The sequence below is a fragment of the Lepisosteus oculatus genome, chromosome 9 (assembly GCF_040954835.1).
Source record: "Lepisosteus oculatus isolate fLepOcu1 chromosome 9, fLepOcu1.hap2, whole genome shotgun sequence".
NCBI classification, from domain to species: domain Eukaryota; kingdom Metazoa; phylum Chordata; class Actinopteri; order Semionotiformes; family Lepisosteidae; genus Lepisosteus; species Lepisosteus oculatus.
In genome coordinates this window covers 38865589-38891152 of record NC_090704.1, presented here as the reverse complement: position 1 = coordinate 38891152, position 25564 = coordinate 38865589, and the positions used below count along the sequence as shown (strand labels likewise).

General features: G+C 37.4%; 1 protein-coding gene across 11 annotated transcripts in view; it reads right to left on the bottom strand.

The window, feature by feature from the left end:
* The window catches only part of rbfox3a (RNA binding fox-1 homolog 3a), a 513805-nt gene extending 495911 nt beyond the window's left edge, over positions 1–17894 (bottom strand). For 7 of the 11 annotated variants that reach the window (XM_015356549.2, XM_015356551.2, XM_015356550.2 and 4 more), the window contains exon 1: positions 17481–17891. The gene's annotated coding sequence lies outside the window, so the exon portion shown is untranslated. Of the gene's footprint in view, positions 1–17480 lie in introns of all 11 variants that reach the window. The other 4 variants (XM_069194511.1, XM_069194509.1, XM_069194514.1 and 1 more) reach the window with 3 other exon arrangements.
* Between the last annotated feature and the right edge of the window lie 7670 nt (positions 17895–25564).

Genomic DNA, 25564 nt, shown 5'->3' with positions numbered 1-25564 from the left:
ATTGTTGTGCATTTCATATATAAACTTTGATTGATTGATTGGGCAGGCACTGGATTGTACAGTAATCTGGGTATAACTTCAGCACTTAAGCATTCAATGCAAATGGGATCACAGCACTTGTTTTTCAAATATATTACATTGGGAATAATAAGAAAAGCAAACTGGGCAGGAGACAAATGGCGCTCCAATCTTGAACTACCTTGCTGTGTGCAGGAAGTTTCCAGGTCGCATGATTGTCCAGGTTATTTAACAATTTATATAAAACACGCTGAAGCCTAGAGTTCATTTTCCGTGAAGCAACAGTGTCAGTTCCTCTTGAGAAAACAAGCTGTAGTCTTCATTGTCCAAAGCAAATTCCTAGAATGTTTTCTGTGCAATGACTATGTAAACAGTTATAGGGGCCAAACTGCATTGACCATGAATATACACCAGAGCAGAAAACAGGAAGGAGTTCTTAACACAAAGTGTAGTTAGAGATGCATGAAGAGAGGTTTGATGTGTTCCCTTGGCTACTAGCAGCCAAGCTAGGATGATGGGTTGAATGGTCTGTTATTTGTGTAATCTTTATCTTCCTCTGTTACTATACTTATGTTCTAAGGAACACTGAAGAACTATCTGCATTTGCTCATTTTTTCTTATCCACAATGTTAATTTCCCAGTTTCTATATTCCATATGTCCTATTCAGAATGGTGATGGAAACAGTGCACTACACAGGATATGCCTAGAATCTCCACAGGAAATTTGAATGCTTAATTCTATTTAGCTTTACACCTTGTCTTGCTTCTGGATAAATAATAGTTCACTGTAAAGCATTACTGATATAATCACTGCACATTAAAACATTTTTCATACACAAAATACTGTATAACAGGCATACGACATGCACTTTCTTAGGATAGCCCTGCATGAACTAATAAATCTACTGTATAAGGCGATAAAGGAATAAACTCAGTACATCCAATTCAATTTAAATCAGACAGCCTGTATTATTCCACTCTTTATTTCCACCAAGATTGTTTTCTCTTGGTAGCAAAATACAAACTAAAGTGCTTTAGCATAATGCATGTGGAGAGAACGTTTTGCTGAGGAAAATGTAGCTATCTTGCCCTGTGTAGAAATAACCATCTTAATATTCTGCATGCAGAGAAAACATTTTTGTTAGATAGGAGTAGATTTAGTCATGCTGTTTCCACACAATATATACCAGTGCATATCACATGTCTGAAGAAAGCAGTTGGGACATCTATAGAAAAGGAAGTTAAGGACTTGCCCTGAAAAATAGCAGAGCTGCAGTTGAGAATTCAGTAAAGGACTATATCCCACAGTCTACCTATTAGAGGAGAGGCTAGCAAGATTGAATCATGCAGGTGTTCCACTCAGAAAAACACAGTCAAATAAAATCTTTGTGGGACTATTCCTTATAATCAATTCAAATGTAGTAGTTCTTTCTTTACTTACTGTATGTCCACCCATTGTAGCACTTCAAATTTATTGCCTAACAGTGTTCCACTGCACATTTCAGGTTTCATATTCCTTAAAAAATTCCCAGGAAGTCAGGATTTGGTAAACCTAAAAATGTCCTTACAGGGATCTGAGCATACTGTATGTAACCATGCATTCCTTATGTTCTCTTTAAACACTGCTTGTAATTGTAACATAAGAATCCCCTTTACTTTTTCAATGTTACAATCCAAAATATCTTATTGCAATACATCCATTACATTGAAAACATTAGAAGGATTTTTCAGATCATTTTTTATCTGCCACATTTATTCAGAGTGACTTCCACTTGCACTCATGCAGCTGAGTGTAAACCACTAGAGTAATTTTGATAATTTACTCAGGGTACCACAGCACTGCCCAATATGGAATTTGAATCCAAAACTTTCCACGACTAAGTTCTACTGAAGAAAATTCAGCATAAGCTAAAGCAATAAAGATATATGATCCCTAGACTGTTATGTATTCTTATGGAGTTCTGAGGAATATTTTCATCAAATTCTGAGGGTAAATAATGAATAAGATGCACTAAAAACTTTCACATCTGTTAGAAAATAGTGTAAAAATATAATAAAGATTGCAAATAGGAGGATGCTTTTTGTCCTATCCTAACTTGAGTTCAATCATCTGAATTCATATTATTGATACTAATTGACACAGAATGCTTTGTTAAAGTATTTTTAGGTTGTCTTTCTCTTTTTCTTTCATTGTAATGTTTACTGTTCTGTTAGGTCCAACAGTTTAGTAGCTATAGGACCTCTTTCTTCATTAGAATTTGCTGTGTTCTGAGTCTTACCACGGCAGCAGACGTCAGAGGTCAGCCAACGGGAGGCAGCTGAGCACAGTGCTGACAAAGTATCAGCATTGCTGAGGATGAAAGGTAATAGCCCTCTCTACTAACCAGCGTGAGTGTGCTCCAGCCCCTGACAGACACATTAAGTCTGCAGTGCGTTCACCAGCCTTGGTCAGAAGCATTGTGTTAGTACAAGACCTCGTCCTTTCTATACATGGTGACTGAAAGTCAATAAACCTCCCTCTCAGGTTAAGAACCCTGATTAGAAGAATATTATGTAAACTGGAAACTGCATTGTTCTAAAAAAAACACAGAAAAACAGAGAACAATACATCTCCCTTTAAAATGTTTTAAGACATTTCAGGCTTCTCCATGAGCTTAATTAGAGGTATCTAAAGCTGGGTTCCAAGAAGATGTCTAATTAAGCTGAGGAACGATTAATTATCATAACAACACTGTCTGAAATGCCTTATCCTACTAAGCACTGGGAATATGTTAGTTTCTCAGCAATTTTATCCTCTTTATATTGAATCAATTCATCTTGATTTGAATGTAAAATGGTAAAAATGTATGATTATGAAGTAAAACATCTTAGGGTTAGTACATTAACATTAGCTAACATTAGCTAGTAGCAAATATAGACACACTCCATTCTGTAATACAACAAATTTGCAGTCATTAAAGATTATTATGGTATTTCACTGCAGAAGTCCAAAATAAAAAGTTAAAGAAAAGCTGCAGTGTCAAATGTTAGCTAAACACTCAAAACACCATAAATTCAAAAAAATATAAAAGAACTCGAGAGCATCTCTTCCTAAATAACACTTAAGTCATATAATGTCCATAATGGAAAAACAGAATGCTTTCACAATGCATATTTCTTTTTAATGTTGATGGTAAGACATGGGTCCCCCAGCAATACAAATGAGACAAGGATTCTAATCGCAGTTTCTATCTGTCATAATGATCTTCATTAATAAAGACCTTTGATAGTGTAAATCTCTTTAATGGGCTTTGGAGAAGGATATCTGACATAATCTGATACTGTCTTAATGGTCTATAAATTAAAGTCTTTGTCAACCTGAGCAAAAGAACATGGCACCTTATGGAAATTATATAGAAATTACATGCTGTCAGGGGGAAAAAATCCATACCTGAACCTTTTACACTGCATACCAATTTCAACTCAGCACTTGTACAAGTGCAGCATGGGTACATTCTAAACACCCATATCTTAGGTGCTGTCGATACAAAACACACACAAGCTTGTTTCCACTAGCCCATAGTAGTAACAGGGGGGGCATTCTACCACAGTATTCCGTACTTATTGACAAAATGTCAAATACTGGTTGATAACAAAACTCCCCTTTACAATTCCTCTTTCTGATTCTGCAGTGGCTTTCTATCAATAAGTGGAAAAAAGCAACATGTGGATATTCCAGTAATGATTGATTTCAATGAAGCTAAAAAAACACCATAACTCCTTCATAAACACTACACAATATGATATAAAGACAGGCATGATCATTTAGAACCATTTGTGCAAATGACTTTACAGGCACACAATTATTTGCAACGGTTCATAATACAGTGGTTTCAGCTCAAAGCTAACAGCAGAACTCCAGGTAGAGGGAAGCAAGATGAAAATGATGGAAGACACCATTAAGGACCTGAGAGCTGACAAGAACGTTCTGTAACGCAGCTTAGTAACAGTGGTCCTGATGTGAAATTTTATTTTGCTATATACTTCCTTGCATATTCTTTGTTATACAGTGTTTATTATGGAGTTCCAGTATGCTGGCGTTTTTCAGCAGCAATGAAGGAAAGCATTACCAATATGCCAATAAGATCAAAATGTACTGTACATGGTTGCTGTAAAGAAGAACTAACATTAACTAGACAGATGAAGAAAAACTTCCCTAACAAGGCATGTCATTTTAATGAATAAATATGTACGTTATACTCTTCAAAGTACACTAGTGGACTTGGCTGGTGAGTACAATCTCATCATGGAGTCAAAACTGCAGAAACCGTCAGATGCAAGTATTTTGTATTGTATCTCTGCACCTTATTTGCTGTATTTAGTCCATATGCACCATTCTACAATGTATTTCAACTTCACCTGATCGCTTTCTGCATTAGGTTTATGTTGTACCTAGTTTTGCATACTTGTATGCATTTTTATTACTGAAAATGTTCTCATCCACAAAAGTGCTAACACTAATGTTGTTAATAATTTGAATAGACAACATGGATATGAGCTATCTTTCTACCCGAGTCTTTTTTTTGGATCTTGAGAAGCATTGTACTATTATTAAAAGTCTCTAAAAGCATGATTCTGAAAATGTTTCTGAGATTATAGCCTTTAGAGAAATGGAGTCTATATGCCAATATAAACCAGACTGGAATTGGCCTCACCTGCATACCTATGGTGAAGGATCAGCAGCTTTTCAAGGTTCCCTGCCTGTACTGCAGGAGAGTGGAGGCAGACATGATTTTTCTGCCCTCAGTGAACCGGATGCTAAACAAGGCTCCCATTACATGTTATGGTCAGTGCTATTTGAAACAAGTTCAGTAATGTTCACCTTTGATAGTTACAGTACTCTAACAAATAGAATTTCCTCACACTCAGACAAGTGTAATTATTTTTTATGACTCTATTCTTTATCATACATAATGTTATTTTTGGTGGACCAATTACCAAGATCTATTTTCTAATGTGATTAATGCTCTAGCTTTATCCTATGCAGCAGTGATGACAGCCTTGTAGAAATGGAAAAGGTGATGAGCACGTCTTGAGACGGGGTAGAAAGAAACCTAAAAAAGAGAACAGCAACAGAAAACTAAAAAAGACCAACAGCCATATTCACTGGTCCCTCCTGTTCTCGTGGCTGACGATACATAGTTAAAAAAACTATCCAGAGGTAACTGCTGGATAGTTGGCATTTTAAAGTTGCTATCCATTATATATACACGCTTGGATTATAAATGTCTATAAAATAATTTAAAAACAAACAGTAATAAAAGATGTTTTTATGATGCACTAATACTCTATAAAAATGTGCTGTCAAAATTTTCTCCTGCTCCTCGTTTCCTGGACTGTAGATCAGGAAGCGTACAAGCTGACAGCTGAATAAGATGTTATTTTTTTTCTCCGTGTACCTCATACATTTTTAAGCTACATCTATAAATAAAATAATCAGACAATTATTATGCGTCAAATAGCAATTGACAGATGTGCTGACCTTCTGTCAGTGTGTCATGCAATTGGAGAGCTGGGGGTGCTTATTAACACATCTTTCTTGGGAATGTCTGGGATTGGTTTATCCTCAGATAGACTGCATATAAAACATATTATATAAACAGTAATGGATAAAAGTATTCACCCTCCTTCGTTAGCTATGCATAACAAGGGAAATGCATTACAAATTTAAAAGGCAAATACAATTTAACTATACATTGCACACGACATTTGATCAAAACTGCATTCCTAAACTGAATTTGTAGGCTTGTTTGATTTCAGATTCCTGTTTTTGGTGTGCAGGGAATGTAGTAGCTAATTACATACCTTTTAAAGGTGATTGCTTTAAAGCTGGCTTTGTCACTTGTTAACAGCTTCTTCTGCCTGACCACAGAGTGATGAGCTTACCCTTTTAAAGTTACAATTGTCGATTAATTAGCTGTTCAGCACTCTATATTAAACAGCTTATATCCTAAATGCAAAACCACCTGCTATCATGTTATTTGGTCACAATATAAAAATAAATCGTTGTAGCCATTCAGTATTGTCCATAACATTTAAAAGTGTTTGGACCAGGAGGTTTGTATTAGTTAAATCCAATGTTTGATTTTCAAAATATGTTTACATTTCAAGTCTTAAAGCAATGAGAACATATTAGTTTTAAAAGGTGGAGAACATTTTTAAATTTCAAAGCCCTTTTGTCATGGATCGTTGGAATGATTAAATAAGCCAGAAACTCTGTAGATTAATAGGCCAATATTTACTGCAACATTTTGTACGCAGCAAAAATATAAACTTGTCTTTCTTTAGCTCTTGAGCTGGGGGGAGGGTAGGACAGACGTGGGTGTGCCAGCCATCCAATGCAATATCTACAGATGTTGTGACACATCTGCACAATCACAATGGCTTCTCTTTATATGGTTTGAAAGGAGGAAAACCCTACTATGTAATTTACTGTACAGTATGATTACACGCTGCATGCATAAGGTACAGGGCCTGACAATATGTGTTACAGACATGTTCAAAATTATGACACATACCAAGGAAAAATGTAACTTGAAAAATTAGGCAACAGACTATAGTGTCATTAGGTACGTGAAAATGAAATATATATACCATATATCAGGCATGTCAGTTTACCTAGTGTGATTAAGACCTAGTGACCACTACTGGAGAAACACTGAGTACACCCCAGCTTGGATGAGGTGCCACATGGAACACAGTGGACCCCTGACATCTGCATGAGACTTCTTTCTTAAAGTCAGCTTGTTCCTAACTTGCATGTAATGGAGAATTCTTAATTTTTCTTTGCATTACCATATAAAGACAAATAGTAAGTCACCTGGAAAAACCTCTGCTTATTTTTTTCTTGTTTGCATTTAACTAAACAAAGGTGTACTTTTCTTTACTGCAGGTATTTGAGCGCCATGCTCTCTGTATAAAAGTATTCAAAAAGAATGTCACTCAGTCAATTTATTGTCTGGGCACAACTGAAACACAAGACTCTATTTTCACACCCTGCTCACTAACCGCAGTAGTTTTTTTTGGCAGATAAAGAAAGTTTATCGTATGCAGTATGACAGTATGTTACATGTATGGTATTAGCAAAACCTCCTCACAGCTTCAGGGTCCTGGGTTCCCTTTCACCTTGGAAAACCTGTCTTCATGGAGTTTGCACAGCTCTCTTGAATTTAGACAGGTTTTCAACAGGTGTTCCAGAGATCACCCACCCCTCTGCAACAGTAGCGATATGGTAAATTGGATGCTCTCTTCTGCAGCTTTCTCGACAAGATGGTTTTATTCCTGAGAAGGAAATGTTTTTGCTTTGTTTTATATTTTATGTGATGTCTTCAGAAATGAAATGGTTCCAGCAAAGCACCTAGAAACTTTAATGTCATAGATAATATTATTGGTGAACCTTAGCATTTACAGCACATGACCCAAATAAGTGGTAGAACTCCATATAAAAACTCTACTCAAATTAAAATTGAGTAAATGACTTAGCCTTGCAGGTAAAGAGTTAATATTTTTTCTCCAGCTCCTCCTCTCCTAGAAGGACAGGCTGGCCTGAGCTGAGCTGTCAGTTTTCTCCTCTGTTACATGGGCTTGATACAGAGGAGCTGGCAGCAGCGATGGATGTAGTGTGCTAAGGGTTTATGTAAAATGACAGCTACTGCTAAATAAAAGCACACAAACTCCGACAAGGTGGAGGAAAAAAGGACAAGTGCTTGGCCCTCGGTTCACACAGCTTTAAAATGGGCTTTGCCCATTGAAGAAGTGGGACAATGTAACTGAATAGTGAGCAAGTGCTCACTGGACGCAATTGCTCAAAACAATTTTTGTCAAGTACACTGAGACAGCCATCACAGATCACCCAAAAATATACAGATTGACAATTTTAAAAAGCAACAACAAATCTTCAGTGTCACTTAACTACTGTGAATAATGTAATAACTTAAATAATGTGAATTTGACAATTCTGAATAACTGAATGTATTTTTCTTGGTGAAACAAATCTTATCATTGTTATCTATCAAATATACAAAATACAATTAAAAATGAAAAGAACTTACTACCAACCTCATTGCCACTGAACATGTTGGTGCTGGCCTGCTGACAGAGAGACAGGCATCACTTAAGCAGGAAAAACAAGATTGTAACCGAGGGGTCAGAGTCTCAAAAGCCTGAACTAGCATCTAATTCATCGATGTTCAGGTATGCCTATAATATGCCCCTATTGTGCACTAAGAAGAGGAGCAGAGTGGTCATCATGAAGCAGTTACACACAAAATGGGGCAGAGCGGTGGCTCTGTGGCTATGGATCTGCACCTGTGGCTGGAAGGTTACTGGTTCAAATCCTGTAGCTGGCAGAGGAATCCTACTCCATTAGGCTCCTGAGCAAGGCATTTAACCCCAACTGCTCCAGGGGTGCTGTACAATGGCAGACCCTGTGCTCTGACCCCAGGTTCTCTCCTTGTCTGTGTCTCATGGAGAGCAAGCTGGGGTATGCAAAAAGATAATTCCTAATGTAAGAAATTGTAAAGGGTTAATAAAGTAATGTTATTATATAAAAAACCCAAATTGCCCACTACAGATTAAGCATTCCAAGTTTTGTCTCCAAGTTGTGTAACACTCTATCTTGCTCTTATCAGTGACTCTGTCAACCTCTTTGGTTTTAAGGTCAGCGCTTCATGTCACTTTTTGTCACTTGGGAAGGTGACTATCCAAACGGATGCTGTACCACTGTGTCGACACATCCTCTTTTTAAAATGATAGCTACTCCAGGAGATGCTTATTAATCAAATGTAGATGTAAGACCAGGGACAAAAATATTCACAGCATACTCCTCACAGAAAATCAAGAGATCGGAATGCATGTTTATTACAAATAAATACGTAGATTTATATGCATGGAGAAACATATTAATATTATTAGGGGTTTAAGGATAATTACAATATTATTAGAGGTACAATAGCAATACTGCTATCTTGATAAGCAGTCTTAAAATGTTATTAATATATAATTAATAACAATGGGCATAGAAGCAAAAAGGTGACTTTCACAGTGGCTTGGCTGTATTTCTGGCTAAAGAGTAATGCAATCTGCAAAAAAAATCTAATGATCATCATATAAGGCTAGATTCAAAATGTAATGCATTTTCTTAAGTTTAAATGTTTATTTGTACTTGGACTTTTGTCTGCATTTTTTGCGTCTTAATTTTAAATTATGGTAATGATAACAGCTTTCTTAGCTTGATTCCCAATACTTATTTAACGTGGCACAACTCTCAATCTGCAGGCTCTATGATTAATCGATTAATAGTGACACATATCATCGCATGGCAGACGGAATCAAAGAGGTTCTGCTGGTACTGCAGATGCTGTCGGCCAGACTTCTCTTCTTACTATTTATCTGAAATCCAGCCCGGTGGCAGACTGAACGCCTGGCAGACATAGAGAAGATTCCTTTTTGCTGGGCACGCCAACTCTTTCACGAGTTAATACAAGTTCACCCTTTTTATCCCTCCCCCCTCCCTCTTTCACTTTTATTCAATCTCACTATCTTCCAACACCAGCCTCATGAAATACCCGACACAGCCACAGAGCAGATCAACCGGCTGCAGATTTTAGTTCTGAGGCTAGACCTCTCCTCATTACGGCCACGCTCGCACTGTTCTCAAACCCCTCTCTCTAATCACTGCCACCAGACCCTGGCTAAAAATGAGATAATTAACGCTGGGGCTCTGCCTCAAACAGCTCGCATGTTAAACAGCTTTTCCGCTTGTTTTGCGGATTCTGTCAATGCAGGAGACCCCCTGGGGACCAAGTCGCTCAAGCCATCCCTACAACAATTTCTTTCAGATAACCAACTCTCCCTGGACCAATTGCGCCCACACAAAAATCCCACTTCAAACGACATGTGGATAAACCAAGTCTTTCCCCAGCCAGTCAATCCCCCCCCCACCAACCCAAGACTACCCCCCCACCCCGTCTACTCAAGAAAAAAAATCAACAGCTAAGCTTTTTTTTGTTTCTGTGTTTGTAGTCTTGAATTGACTCTTTTTTCATGTATCTACCATCCTTCCTTGAATCTCCTGTGAACTGACTTTTTTTCTCCTGCAGTTTTTAAGGACAATGAGCTACTTGTTTATCTCTCGATTGTGATCTCCTTTTTTCACTTTTACAAAAATTATCTTATTAATATCATAAATATTTAACCCTAGTTGTGGGGGAAAAAAACAGATAACTAGAGAATAGGGACCATACAAAGGGATTGTGCATGAATTTTTCACACTCTTCATTTAAATCCCTCATCTATGCTGGCAATTCCTCTGCCTGCCTTTCATGCCAGTACCAGACAGTCCCACAGGAGGCCCAAGCAGAAACACCTCTGCTTAATCTGTCTCTTCGAACAGCAGTTTAGTTAAGGACTGAAATGCAACCCACCCCAAAACACTCTTCAATCAATGCAAGACAGTCTCTTCTGTGTTGCGAGTGATGTCATTATGAACTTACTATGTTGTTCAAACCTCGGGACTAAACAGAGAATCCATTATTGTTGTGCAGAAGTATATTCTATGCATACTTAATCTGACTTCACAGCTTCAAGATTACCTTCCCTTAATATTTCTGAAACCGCAAAGAAGAGGCATACAATAGTATCACAGAACACATCATAAATCCTTTACTTCCACAATACACCAGATTGTTTTTGCTCATATTGTATTCATCCATTTTTAAATTATCTTCAAAAGGTTAGAAAATATTATAGGAATAGATGTTAGAATTGTGAAATATGCTTTTAAGAAAGACAAAGACAAATAAAAAAACAGTAAATGGTATTTAATCTGAGACTTTGGAATACAATTAAACACACAGGTGTAGATATTCCAGGTGACAGTAGAATCAGGACCTTTGGAAAATAATTAGAGGTGAGGTGAAAGCCAAAGGCAAAAACAGAACCAAGGCAACCAAGGGAAGCTATGTTGGTAAATTGCACAAGCAGTAGAGAAAACAAATAAGTCGAACTATTGTCACAATACCCTAATAAAGCAGGGAGAGATGGTTAGCTCAGCAATAACCGTGTGAGTGGGATAGGAGCTGACTCTGGGCTATGGGTGAAGGTGACTGATTTATATCCTCATGTTCAACAGTGATGAGAATGGACATAAAAAAAGAAGAAAAAATGTTCTGTCGAAAGAAAAAAGGTGAATTGTTTCTCTCTTTTTTATTACTTTATGACAAAGGGTTATTTCCCCAGAGAGACCAGGACACTGGATTATCTGACACTTATGTAGTAAGCACCAGACAAAAAAACAGGCAGCGTTTAATAGCCAGTACCATTCTGAGATCAACATCGTGTGCACAGGACAAAAATAAAATTAGGTAAAAAACAACTGTTACATGCAAGCTTAAGAGATGTGTATTCACCTTAAATAACCTCTATTTAATTACAGAATTAAATGAATTTAGGCAAACAGAAAATCAGAAACCTCTTCTCTGGCTTTCCCTTCAGAGACACAGTATACTGTACTCTTTCATAGATACAGGGTTCTGCAAGACCAAGCCATGCAACTTGACCTCTGCATTAGTGTCCAAACCTCTGGCTTGTAGATTACACTGCCTGGTAGCCTGCATAAGAAAAAAAGCAATCCCACTATACCCTGCACCACTAAGTCAAATTCAACAGCACCATCTCTGGAAAATGTGTCAATCAACTTACATGTACCAAACAGAAGAAATAAACTCACCTGCCACCTTTTCATAATACTTTTTAAATAAGTTAACTTTTGTACAGTATGTAATACTGTTTGCAGCAACAGACTGTGGCACACCATTTTTAATTAAGGAACGAAGCAAAACTTTGTTTAATTTTATGTATCAGAATGAGCACTATGCCACATCATTCTTCATACACTGCATTGCGATAAATAATAATGACATTTTGACCACCTCATTTTGACCTATCCTGGCACATGCTATATATACAGTAGCCTCTAAATTTACCCTTTGCCCTAAACTAAATGCAACTAAAGGTTGATTTAGCATGAGAATTCAAATGTGTATTGTGTCATACCACTGGTGAGACTTTCCTAAAAACAATTTGCATTCCATTCAGCCACATCTTTTGGTCTCACTGGCTTGAGGATTTGGAAAACTCTTTTTCCTTCTTTTGACATTCTCGTGGGATTCAAGAGGTCATCCTGGGATGGTGGTCTTGGACTAATGAAGCCAGCATTTTCTCCATCATTCCCCTTGGGTGTGAGTCACCCTTACAAAGCACTTCTTTGACCACACACTCAGGCAAAACATTCTTGCATCCTCTACCTGGCAGTATAGCAACCATCTCATTAGCCTTGAACATCTTGATGGTGGACATCACAATTGAAAGTGATAAGTCTTATAGAATTTTTATAACCGGCACTAGAGGTGTTCAGGTCAACAGTCTTTTGCTTTAGATCTTCGGACAATTCTCTGACTTTCCACATGATGACACAGTTCTTAGTATTTTGCTTCTGTGTTCAGCCACCTTTAATGCCCTATGTCAATCATGATGACTTGCACAAGTTTCTACAAACGTTTAGGCTTTTGTGAAACTACCAGATGACTAAAAAACTGCAGAATTAAATTTCCAAATTATTTCCAACATAATTACAGGGAATTAATACCTTTAAACTTTGCATACATGAGCAAATTGTTTTACAAGTATGCTGTTGTAATATTCAATCATTCTTTTAATACATTATTATGGCATTTGAATACAATACCTAAATATCAACGAACTATGATGTATATATCCAGAAATTTCTAGTTACAGTTCATTAAGGGTGTGAATAGATTTGGAAGCTACTGCTTATTGTCAATAATGAAGAAAAAATAAACAATCCTGGCTAAACGAGCAAAAGTGTGGAACATGTTGATCAAAGCTATTTTTGTTGTCCTCTAGAGAGTTCTAGAGATGATGGTTATTGCAGTTGCTGGTGTAGCTAATTTGTTTTTGGTAAAACTCCCTGCAATTCCAACACTGCAACCCAAGGCCTCAAAATAAAAACTAAAGTACAGGTGAAGTCACAATCATGTAGCAGTTCTCTGCAAATACAGCGGTGATAGAAACATCCATGTATCTTTATTGTTCCTAAATTTTAAACTCTAAATTAACATTAGGCAGATTTCCCCAAACCACTTCCTACTAGAAAAATACATGTAGGACAACACTACAATCCATGATAACCTATGTCAGGTCTCTGAATCAAACTTGCAAAAAATGACTCTCAAATGTTAAATATAATAAGGTATGTCTGCATACAGTATTTTTTGCTTTCTCTCATCTGTTATGACTTGACCATGATTTGTTTTCTAATATTCCCAGTTTGGAATCGACAATTTCTAATCACCTTGATTCAATTAAATCCAATCATACAGGACAGATGGGAAAGACAGCACACGTATCTTATTTGTAATGTAAATCCACACATCTGACGAGAGGCCTAGGCACCACTAGATGGATGCAGTTCTCACGATAACAAGCTTGCCTGCACCTGGCTAGCTACAGGGGTCACTGTGGTGTGACAATCTGAGAATCCCCTAGATAAGTCATACCAGGTGATCACCTGTAGCACTTAGCAGATGTTGACTGGCTGTACAGGGTATCCCAATCCCAGATGGATAATGTTGAAGCCCAGATTCCTACTAGGGATGTCTGGACTATAAGGCTGAGCCTGCATTCTGAACTAGGTGCCTTATCTGAAGGAGCCAATCACAAAATTCCAGTAGGTGTATTTATGCAACACTATTTCTTAAGGCACAATTATCAATAAGTGAAAGCGAATAATATTGCAATGCCACCAGATGTTGAGATAATCTATTCAAATACTTTGAAACTAGAAAAGACTGAATGAAGTAGCTTTTCTGCAATTGTGACTGCTACGTAGCAGTGTTCAAAATGTTTAAAAAGAAAAGGCTTGTAATAAAAAAAATTGAACTCAACCTTTTCGTTCCATCTCACAGTAGTGTGGTCTCACACTACAACTCCCTCTTTCTATTACCTGTCTTCTTCCAGTTTCTAATTCCTCCAGTAGCATTTAGTGATTTATTTAACTGTTTTTATATTTCCTTCTCCTGGTTTGGCTTTCACATCAGGTTACCAATAAAAGTTAAATACACTCTTATGGTCTCTCTAAAGATGATCTCCTGTGATAAGTATAATCGCAGGATATCGGATTTCAAAGAAACCATGATGATGGAAATTCCTAGAAATCTGTGATTCAGAAGTTAGAGCTTTTTTTGTTTCTTTTTTTCATATCCCTCTATAGTGTTTGACATGGAACAATATTCCTGCCATTTTTTTGGTGCTATTTTCTTGGCATTGGCAGTCTAGGGGCCTTCGGGTTTTTTTGTGGATTTCCCTACATCTGCTTTCTTTCCCCAACATGGGTTCCAAAAATCCTTGTTCTATTAAAGCTGAACAACAAACCTCCCCTCACAGCAACACCTCAAAGTGACTGCTCATGGCCTGCCATCTTACAGGATAATGTTTAATAATGATCACCCCAAAGCACTGCAATCACAGGGTAAGATACAGAGGCGGATTTTCAATAGGTATGGCTTATGTGAGCAAAGATAAATGTAGCACATGGTTTAGCAGGCTCCAAATCCCCCAGTTTTATAAATAGGAAGTAAAATTGAGCTCTGAGCAAAGAGGGGCCTGTGTATTAAGATTCAAATGTAACACAAAATGCTTTTTTTTTCATATGAGCAATAAATTCTCATTAAATGTAGTTCAAATCATGGTTTTGGTCTGTGTGCTACAATGAGAGCTTTATTGCTCATCTAGAGTAAAAGCAAGTTCATAAATGCTGCTCTACCTTTTGTAATTTATTAACTGAAATGCTACCATATTAATTAATTTGTATAGTACAACACAATTAATAGCCTTAAACTGAACCAAAGCAAAAGTGAATGAAATTGAAGTATTTGTCTACCTGTCTTAATAATTAAAATGCGATCTTTTGCATCCATAATAAAAATATGAATAAACCCCTCTTTTCCTGTGTTGAGCATCCTCCCAGCTTCCAATGTATTTTGCTCACCAAGAGTATAGTTGTGTAAGGTCACAGATTACACAACGTGCTCATATACAAAGGTGTGCTTTAAAATCAAGGCTCATGCAACGGACTATTTTAAGTTATAGCCAACGACTTCTTTACCTAAGTCAACGTTCTACTCTGACTGACCTCACTGCAAAATGTCCTTTTCAAATAAGGAATAAAAGAAATTAAATGCTGAAAAAGTGTGCAAATAAGTCTGTAAACCTGGATTTGAAATATTCCATATGCTTCCTGGGCAAAACATCGGCTCAATATAATTACTGTATGTATACTGTACATTTGTTTTCAATTTCTATAAATTAAAGCTTTTGTAAAATGTATCAATATTATTATTTTTATCAATATATCACTCAATTGCATGGTAAAAAGCATTTGTATTAACAAAAGATCACAAAAGACATATACAGGGAACAAACATTTCACCTATAAAGTATTAAAGGACAATAATTTTAAATATTACAGAACACCAATAATTCCTCTAGGAATCATTATACAATCATAAAAAAAAATTCAAGCTTTCATTCTGCAGTGATTCTACAGGTTTTCTGAAGGTCTGTAAGACACACACTCACATAATAAAAAAAAAACAAAGCTTTCCTACCAGTGCCAATAGAGACAAACCAAAAACCCCTGCCCCTCTGCACCACCCTGCCTGGGATAGAGGCAGCAGTTATCTCCAAGCATCTCCTGAAAACTTTACAGGTCAGGTTTCTCCACCTTTCGTCTCTTCTGTAGTTAAGGCATACAGTAGCTGAAAAAACCTTGATCACATCAGATAGTCAAACATCCTTTATAACACTGCACCAGTTTAATACTGCTTAGAAATCTGAATGTTCCAACAAGGGTACAGACACAGACGCCTTGGCAGATTTTATCACGGAAACTTGCTGCAAGGACACAGGTCTCATTCACCCAGAACTCCAAACCTCAATTCCTCCAGCTAAATGAAAATAAAGAAAAATACAGCTCTGTAAACCATTACATCTCTCAATGATATGTCTACGCGTACTTGCATTTTGACATCACATCACAAGCAAATTTGATCATCTTCGTCAAAAAACAAATCCCAGTTCTAAATTCGTAACCAAAGAAACTGATTTTCCTTGTCTAGGTTTTGAAACACAAATGACTCTTGTTTAAATATTTTATAAAGCTATATTAAAAATACCAGTATGCCAAAAATAAAACACAGCTCACACAATGCTTATTCTTTTTACAAGTGTTGACTCTCATGCTTACAGCAAATTTGAGCTGCTTAAACAGACAGATAAATAACTCAGTCACCAGTGCCAATTTTATTAGCTAGTAACAAGTGCAAGGAATTGGAACTGGCATGTGCCACTGTTGCTTTCCTTATTAGACCAAGAGTACACTTCAGAGGAATTGCAATTCATGTATTCAGAACAGAACCGGTGTCCGCACTTACCAGGCTGTGATGTGCTATCATATAATATCCTCCAGAATACAAATGGACGTAATAGGCAGGAGAAGATCTCAGCCAAAACCAAATCAAAAGCACTTCACTACCAAGATTGGAGCTCTGAATCTATGAAGTCATTTACCTTTTTTGGTTGTGTTGCCTGTTTGCATTTGGGATGTAAGATGCTCAGAACTAAAATTATAATCCTGTAAAATTCCTTTAATACTGTGAACCTCCAAACACTTTCCTCCAGAGATTCTGCTGTGCCACACAGGAGAAAGGTGTATTTTAATAGGTTTTGCCATTTTTTTTACCCTTTAATCATGGATCCTGTATCTACAATTCAGCTGGGTTTTTTAGATCTTTTCTTTGTTTTCATTCTATTTTTTATCCTCTTAGATATAAAATCAAAATTGTGATTTCACATTTTGCAGTGAAGTTCTACACAACACCAGCAAACACCTTTTCAGGTAAAAAGCATACCTAAAAAAATATCAATCAAAATGACAAATTCTAAGCTTCATATTACAGTCCTTTCAAGTGGCAGAAAGAATATAAAATTGCTCTTTCAAATTCTAAAACCATTTCTAATTGTGTGCGCTTCAAAGAGCGTTGTCTCAAGAGTTACTCTTTACTCCATTGCATACCAGTTCAATCCAAAATTCTCACAGTGCATATTTTGACCTTGCACATATTTTGCTGCTGCTGCTGCTGCTTTTTGCAAAGAGATTAAAAAAAGAAATGGTCATTTTGGTTTCCCTCTGATGAGTTCCTAAAATGATACTAGAATTGTTGTGCGATACTTGCGCAATAAGATAACTATCACACATAAGAGTCATACAATATATACAGTATGTGCACATGTAAGTGTGTGTACATGTCAGTCTGAGAGAAAATGTGAAACACTTGTCTACTTACAGTTGTGCTCTTATTTCCCTCCAGTCCCACGCAGTGTCAGAACCTCATTCCTTCAGCTGGCATCCCAGGGCTGGGCAGTGAAGTGAAGAGGGTTTTTTTCGCTTTTTCTGTTGAAGGTATTGGTAGGAGGGAGGGACTGAGGTGAGAGAGAGAGACAGAGAGAGACAGAGAGAAAGGGTTGGGGTGCGTGCACGCAATTTGTCTGCCGGTCCAGGAAGAATGGTTGTCTTCAGTGGTCTCTGAGTTGCAGGCTGCAAGCACGCTTGCATACAGCTTCTAGCCTGCACTGTCAGGCACACGCGTATACAGCACACACAAACACTCGCACGCTTACTTGCTTGCTCTGCTCACACTCTGAAAACACATCACAAAGAGAGAGAGAGATAGAGAGACAGGGAGAGTGGGGGGGGGGTCTGCTGACAGTTTCAAGCGAATGTTTCTCTTTGGCTCCAAGCACTGCACGGGCTGACAGGTACTGAACGATGGCTTTGAGAGGTGACCCCCTCCCCACCCCACCCCCATCTCCCAACCTACTCTCTCCACAAACACGTAGCCCACCCCCCCTTTCCAATTAACATGACCCTCCCAGCAGAGAAATTAGTGTTTTCAAGACTCAGGCATGACTCAAAGCTGTCTCCTGCCTTATCTGATCTTGTTTAACTGTGCTGTAATCAAAAAACACAGCTGAGCTATATTAATACAAGTATAATAGTTCCACACGGGGGGTCTGGTGCGAGCTGCAATCATCTCACTGGAGTGAATGTGCACTCCGAAGACCGAGACACAGCAGTAGAGGAGAGGATTTAGGGTAATTTTATTATTATCATGATTGTTGTTAGGGGTGATTCTGCTTTGAAGTCCATTTTAATAGACCAGCACATTGCAAAAAAGGTGAACGTTTTAGTCCCTTCTAATATTTTTTCTTTTAAGTTTCATCTTTGTTATATGTAACACATCCTTCACATGAAATCTGCTGAATTTTTTATTGCCATCTTTGTATTTTGGTACATTTTTTCCCTTTAGTGATAGGCTTAATAGGAACATAACATAAATATTTAATATACAAAGAACATAGCTCTGAATGCATGACTTTATATCAAGTTGTATATACTGTATAACACTGCGTTTGATGATTTCCAATATCCGTGCTTCCTTTATCGTAAATCTAAACATCCTTGTTTTCATCCAGAGTTAAAGCTCCAGTGACCGCTTCGTTTTCTGAAACAAAATCCCAGGACTGCTGTTCTCTGTCCTCTGCCATGACAGAGTGCACACCACAGAATTCAATTAAAAGTGAAATTAGCAAAGGATCCTAATCTTATAACAATGATCTAATCTGTAATTCGTTAGCTGGCATTCCCCGGAGGTCTTGGTTGATGAAGTGGCTCAAAGCCCCTTGGTGTTAATCGCAATGAGATGCACATTAAACACTTCATCACCGCAGCATTTTTTCTGTACAGTCACAAGTTTGCAGTTCTTTTTTCATTTGTAAGTTGACAGCAGTTTTCATATATTTATTTATACATGGACATGTTCAAAGATGCAATATTGATGAGGGCAGCTAAAGACAGTAGTTACTGGAAGAAATTTGGGCTGGGCAGTGTAGCAACAAAATGTGAAGACGATTAGTAGATCATGGTTCAAACAATATTATTTTATATTCTGTAGCTATTGTAAGAAAAGGATAATCTAGTGCTGATTCAGTAATCTCTTATGATGTTCAGAAAATGGAGTAGAGTTATATTATACATTAGCAATAATATAAAACCTTTCCTATTATACAGTTTGTCAACATGAAAGGTTGATTTAACATGGAGTTAAAGACTGATGAGTATTGACAGCAAACTGCCCTCTCACCTTCCAAGGAAACTTTTCCCTCCAGAGCCAAATTTTCTTTGCTAAATTAAATTCAATTTCATTAACACATGCAGAGTTGAGCAAAGGAGAGCTGTAGATCAATAACAGACCTCTAATCTAGGTTTCATCTTATAACTTTTTGGTACCCAATGCCAATAATAAGCAATTTTTGGTAGTAAGCAATTGTATTCAAGAAGTCGGTTTATTTTCCTTGAGCACGAACAGAGGACCACTTGAAAAGAAGGTGCAAGGGAATACTGACGTAAACTCAGTTTGATTCAATGTCGTCCTTCTCACTCATTTGGAATGATAATGCCCATTTGGTCCTTCTTATGGATGCTTCTCCATATACCACTGGAAGATTAAGTTGGGATTTAAACTGATGTGTCCTTCATAGCTCTGAGTTCTAACTTACAATATCAAGCACTTTTCCACAATATACCAGCAGATTCTCATTGTGTTTGGGTTTCCTGACAGGTCAAGTGATGCGTAACCCCTCTGTATTTCTTAATAAACATTCTTGGACTCAAGAGGATTTACATTTTTACAGTGAAGCAAGCGGAGATACAGAAAAAGATGTGGATTGGTTGAACTGTATTGCCCTGTGTTTCTAAAATCAGACAATGTTTACTCAGTGTCCATATCTATTGGCTGCTAATAGGCTTGTTACCTGGCAACATTTTATACTTTAGAGGATTGTTTCTGCTCTAACACAAGTGGTGTGTATTAGTTCAGGACCAATTACAGACACCACCCCCAATGTGCACACACAAATACTGATTGCTCTACTCCACTTATTTAACTGTCCTTAAGTGCAGATCCCTAATGGTCACCCATCAAAACAAGTTAGTTAGTACCCAGTGGCTCAAGTAAAACATGTCATCCTCCCTTTGTCTCACCAATTCATTTCTATGATTACTCAGGGAAAAAAATGGAAAGCCTGAGTCCATACACGTGTTAAACCACTTGTTAAGAACATTCTCAAAACATTCTCAATAGGGACTAAAGAAGGTTTCCACTCTTTGATATTAAAAAAAGAGCCACTGAGTCCAATAAATAGGTCATGTGACACAGATAATCCTGTTATCTGTAGAAATAGCATCATGTACTCCTTGGGTCAATTTTTACATGGAATCTGATCATTCTCAAGATATATTTTCAAATCCTTTTGTATTAATTTTGTGAATACAAGATGCAGATGGTAGTTATGGCTATTGTCTTAAGAGAAAAGAATTTTAAAAAGTGCCTTTTATTGCATAATACAGAAGCAGACCTACAGTATCATTCTAACCTACCTGCAACTGAATTTGATAAATATATCTCTATTATTAAAAAATGCAAAGAAGAAAAAATGTGAACTGCACCTAGCCACCATATTATGGTTAGCAAGGTTAACCTGTAGTGGATGCCAATCCAGCACATGCTGACCTGAAATGCAATTAAAGACAGAAAATCTCGCAGCCCCTGGTGATGTTTTCAGATTGTGTCAGGCATGCTGTCACCTCTCTGTGAAACCAGAGGCCCTGAGCACCAGGGAAGCTGTCACAAGCACTTCCACTCTCAACAAGCACCAGACACTGCTACCCAACATGAGACCGACCCATCAAACCGACAGAGAGCCAGGATTAGACACCTCCTCAAAGGGCTGTGAATGTAGCTACTGTGTGAAATGCATTTGTGCCCTTGGTGTATTGTGGCAAGTAGATTTGGCTAGCTAAGAATACGGCAAAACAGCAGCTTAACTCTTTTTCAGATCTTTCAGTGTACAAAATTCTTCACTGGAGTTTAAAAATTGTGTTTGTTTGGAAAAGACTGCTACACCTAACTTTAGCTGGAAAATGTTTTTTTAAGTAAAACAGCTGCTTGTTGTTCCGAAGGAGCTACAGTAGTATGCAATGATCGCCTTTCTCCATTAGCCTGTGTCAGTCTCTCAGTGGCATAAGTAGGCTCTTTAGGGCCTGCGGCAAATTACCTCTGCAGGACGCCCCTTGTCTATTTTCTTTATTTTGTCTTTATGCCGATTGCAGTAGCTCTAGATTATACTACTGCTCAGGCAATCAGTCGGATTCAGCTAAAACAAATCTAATGCCTTTCTTTAGCTATAACACTTGAGTTACAATGCTTGAAAAGAGAGAAAACACTAAAGGTTGTTTTCCCTTCTGGTGAACAAAGCTGCTAAAATTGGCCATAGCATTAACCAAAGGTGGTGGTGCCTGACTTTTTTTTTTTCATTTTTTCTAACAAATAATTCTCTGAAAATTGATTTGTGTAACAACTTCCAAGCCCCTAGCAAGTGGCTTTAAAGCTGCCATGTCCAACAATCAGGTACAATTTTACACTTCAGACATGTTCTATTCTGTATATCAGCCTTAAATACATTCTTTCAGCAGATTATCACACTGCCTGCTGCTACCTAGGAGTTTGCGTGTCCACCAGATTTCGAGACCCTCACATCAAATTTAAATTGTTTTTCTTCTTTATAGAAGCACATGTAGGATTGGAAAAGTGAGGCTGGGTGAACTGAATGCCTTCTGCATGGCGTTCCATAGAGTATAACCTACCAGTCACAGAGTGTGAAGACACTGGCAAACCCACTCCTTGCAGTAGTAGAACCACTCTCATCGAGCCTCCTTCTCAGCTGTGGTTCAACACAAACACAGCCAGAGTGGAAACGGTGGGTTCCTGCGTTGGGCACATGTGCCACAATGCCACCTGCTGTCCAAATACCACAATTCCTGCACAGGCTTATCCAGGGAAAATACAGAATTCCTGAAGATGCATTTGTTTAAATTATATCTCTAAGAATTTCCTTTGTTTCATACCATAAAATGAGCCTTGTTTGTCTTCCTTTAAACACTGATGATGAAATATGATTTTAGAATGACTTTAGAGAGTACAGTTCACTTTGAGTCTAAAAAAGCATTTAAAGTGTAACCTGTTCTTTCAAATATTATAAATGTGTAAGAAAACAAGTTAAAATGCAACCAAAATGTCAAGATACTGTAAACAGACAGATCCTTAAAATCTGGCTTTCCTGCTATATAATCTTGTATTAACAAGTTCTGATAAAGTCTGAATGTCATGGGTGATAAAAATCAAAGTCAAGCACTCTACATAAGTCACCAAATCCTGATGTGCACATAACACAAGCATGCCAATGGAGTGGCATATCTACGCAGAAATGCTACATACTGTATGAGTAACAGAAATGTTTGTCCATTTCGTCTTAGAAACACCTTCTACACTAATTATGTTATGGATATTGTTGATGTGCATGTCAACCCAGGTAATCCCACAAGTATTCGACTGAATTAAGGTCCAAGGATACAGTGACACTGATTTCAGATTGAAGCAGAAAGTCTTGAGCGACCCTAGCTCCATGGGGACAACATTATTGTGCTGAAATATAAAGGAATTGCACAGTGACGCTGGCATTTCCATCACAATTGGTAGAGAACAGGTCTGAAAGTATCATCAATGTATCACTGTGTGGTGAGATAACCATGGACAACTACAAACATTTCTAAACGTGACATTCATGGCACCCCACATCGTTAAGGAACTGCCACCAAAACAGTATCATTTTCTTACTCACAGTAGATGTCAGTGAAACTGGGAGCCGTTCACACCTACAATCATGTGCACATCCCAACACACAAGCACAATTTCTTTACTACGCATGTGCTGCCACTGTTTCTCATTTCTCATGCATTTCTCAAGCAATGCAAAAAATAAAAACGTGTGCAAAAAGCAATTATGTCCTCTGATATTTTACCTCTTATAATATACACTTAAAAAACAACAACAATCAGTTAAGAGCATATCATTATATGGAGATGGAAAATGTTTTGCATTTCTAATATTATCTATAACAGTCTTATTATATATAGATGCACAGTTATAGTTATGTACTGTATAGACTAATTATTTGCAAGACACTGCTACATCTAAGGTGTTTATTAATTAATAAGAATTATCTTGCTTCAATTAATAAGAGTTATCTTGTTGTACATCTTGACAATCTCAACCAAAATGTTGACGCATTAAAGAACAAGAAACTGAACTGCATGCAATTTCAGCATTCACAGGACATTTCTGGACTTGAGATAAAGATATAGTTGACTTGAGATGCATACAGTATGCATACATAAGGATGTCCTTATTGAACCTCTGGGTAATACCCTAGGTTGGTTTAATTGGCCAGCCTTTTTTGGCACATGGCATTCAAGACCAGAGAATGACTGGGGTTCGTGGGAGGATTTCATGGCCTATGAAAGGTCTATAGCCCATGTTGTTTTCTTGCACTTTTGGTGAGAAGTACCAGGGGGAGCTTGTTTTACATTGTTCTCTAAATATTCTGACTGTGATCCCACTGTGAAAGCACAGCATTTAACATATGAGGCTTTTTATCCTAATTCACAGTGAAATGGCTTGGCGATAGAGGCCTGATTATATCAGGAGAACAAGAGCTAATTAAATTTAGTCTGATCACTGAAGAGTAAATTATTTAGCATCAGAGACTGAACTCCCTTCTTCAGATCCTGAGCTGAAGCTTGCAGTATTAGTCAATTCCTTTCCTTTTTAATGCCACTTAACTATTTTTGTTTTTAGCAGATTTAAGAGTTTTCTTCAAGGGGAGTGACCATGAATGCAGATGAGAACTACAGTGGAGGTATTAGAACGACCAAGCTTGGATGTGATTGTCCACAAACACAATTGGAAAATTATCTCATTTTAAATGCAGGTGTACTGGAATTCATGGTTGATAACTATCTATACAAAATAAATTGAAAAAAGCTTCTCATCTCTCCCTCAACATGAAATAGAATCTGTAAAAAGGGGCAAAAAAGATGGATATGAACCAATCCCTGAAAGTCCCACATATATTATCCCAAACATCCTCTGAATAGTTTTATTGAAAGGCAGTCAAAGGATAGATGTTTCAGGTCAAAAATGCTTTTGTCAGACCTCACCCTTGCTGTATATCTCGATAGACCATCTCAGCCAAAATGGTGCTATAAAGAACAAGGAACTGAACTGCAGGCAATTTCAACATTCACAAGACATTTCTTTAAATTGATGGTAATTGTCACTGAAATTAATTAGTTCTGTTGTCCCTACTGACCACGAACTTTACCTTCTCTTCAGCAGTGGAATCCACTGTTTCTTAATAAAATTATTTCTTAATAAAAACTGGGATTCTGGAGAGATTCGATGATCAGTTCCAGGAGGCTTTTCCCACATTCCTTCTCCACCCCAGGGGTGCACAAATAATTTTTCGATTTATTTTTTTCTGTTAAAATGTTCTTTTCTTCATGACCATTTAGCTTTTTCAGACACACTGCTCTGTAAGTGGCGAGTGGCTGATCTCCTGCTGTAACAATCTGACTTTGAGAGAAATATATCTGTCTTAGAAAAAGCTTTGGCACTTGGGGAGACAAGTTTGAGGTTCAGTGCCTCTTGATCCTGGCAGCAAGGAATCAACTGTGATATTCTGCAGTTATTTATCCTTGTAAATTGTTTATTGCCACTCTGTTATTACAAAACACTATATGTATCACTCTACTTTTAATCTAATTTGCATTCACCTCTACAGGGATTCTTATATAATACTCTCTAGGCAGAGTGTTCTTTGTTAATGGAAATTTTAACTTAACAGACTATGACACTGGGTACTAATATACAGTATGGTTATCTTGGTGGGGGTGGAATTTTTCAATTCAACAGAAAAAAGATATTGGTTTTGGTTTGCTGTAGAAGTATTTCATAGTTAGAACTACTGAAGCAAAAACAGCTTTGGAAACAGGGGTCCAGGGTTATAACATAAGTACATTTTTGACAATTCATTTAAATCGGCATGCTGGAGTTTCTTCTCACTTGGCAAAAATAAAAAATAAACACTAAGAGATCATTTAGTTTACTTTTCCCTTTCCCAAGTACCCTCTCTGAAAAGCCAATGCACAGGACAATTGCCATACAGCAGATCCCCATAGTAATGCTTTGCCACATACCTGTATGTTTTTCCATGGACTTTTTTCCCTCTAAAAATATGCAATCAACTATTTTTTGTATTTTATTTCTCTGATTATTTTAAATCACTTGTGCTTTACAATCACTACTTAGGCAAAGCAATTAATTTATCCCACAATTTAAGAATGCACACTATGAGATGCAACACAGAAGATCACTTTGGGCTCAGGTGCTCTTTGGCACTCTGCTTTCCATTA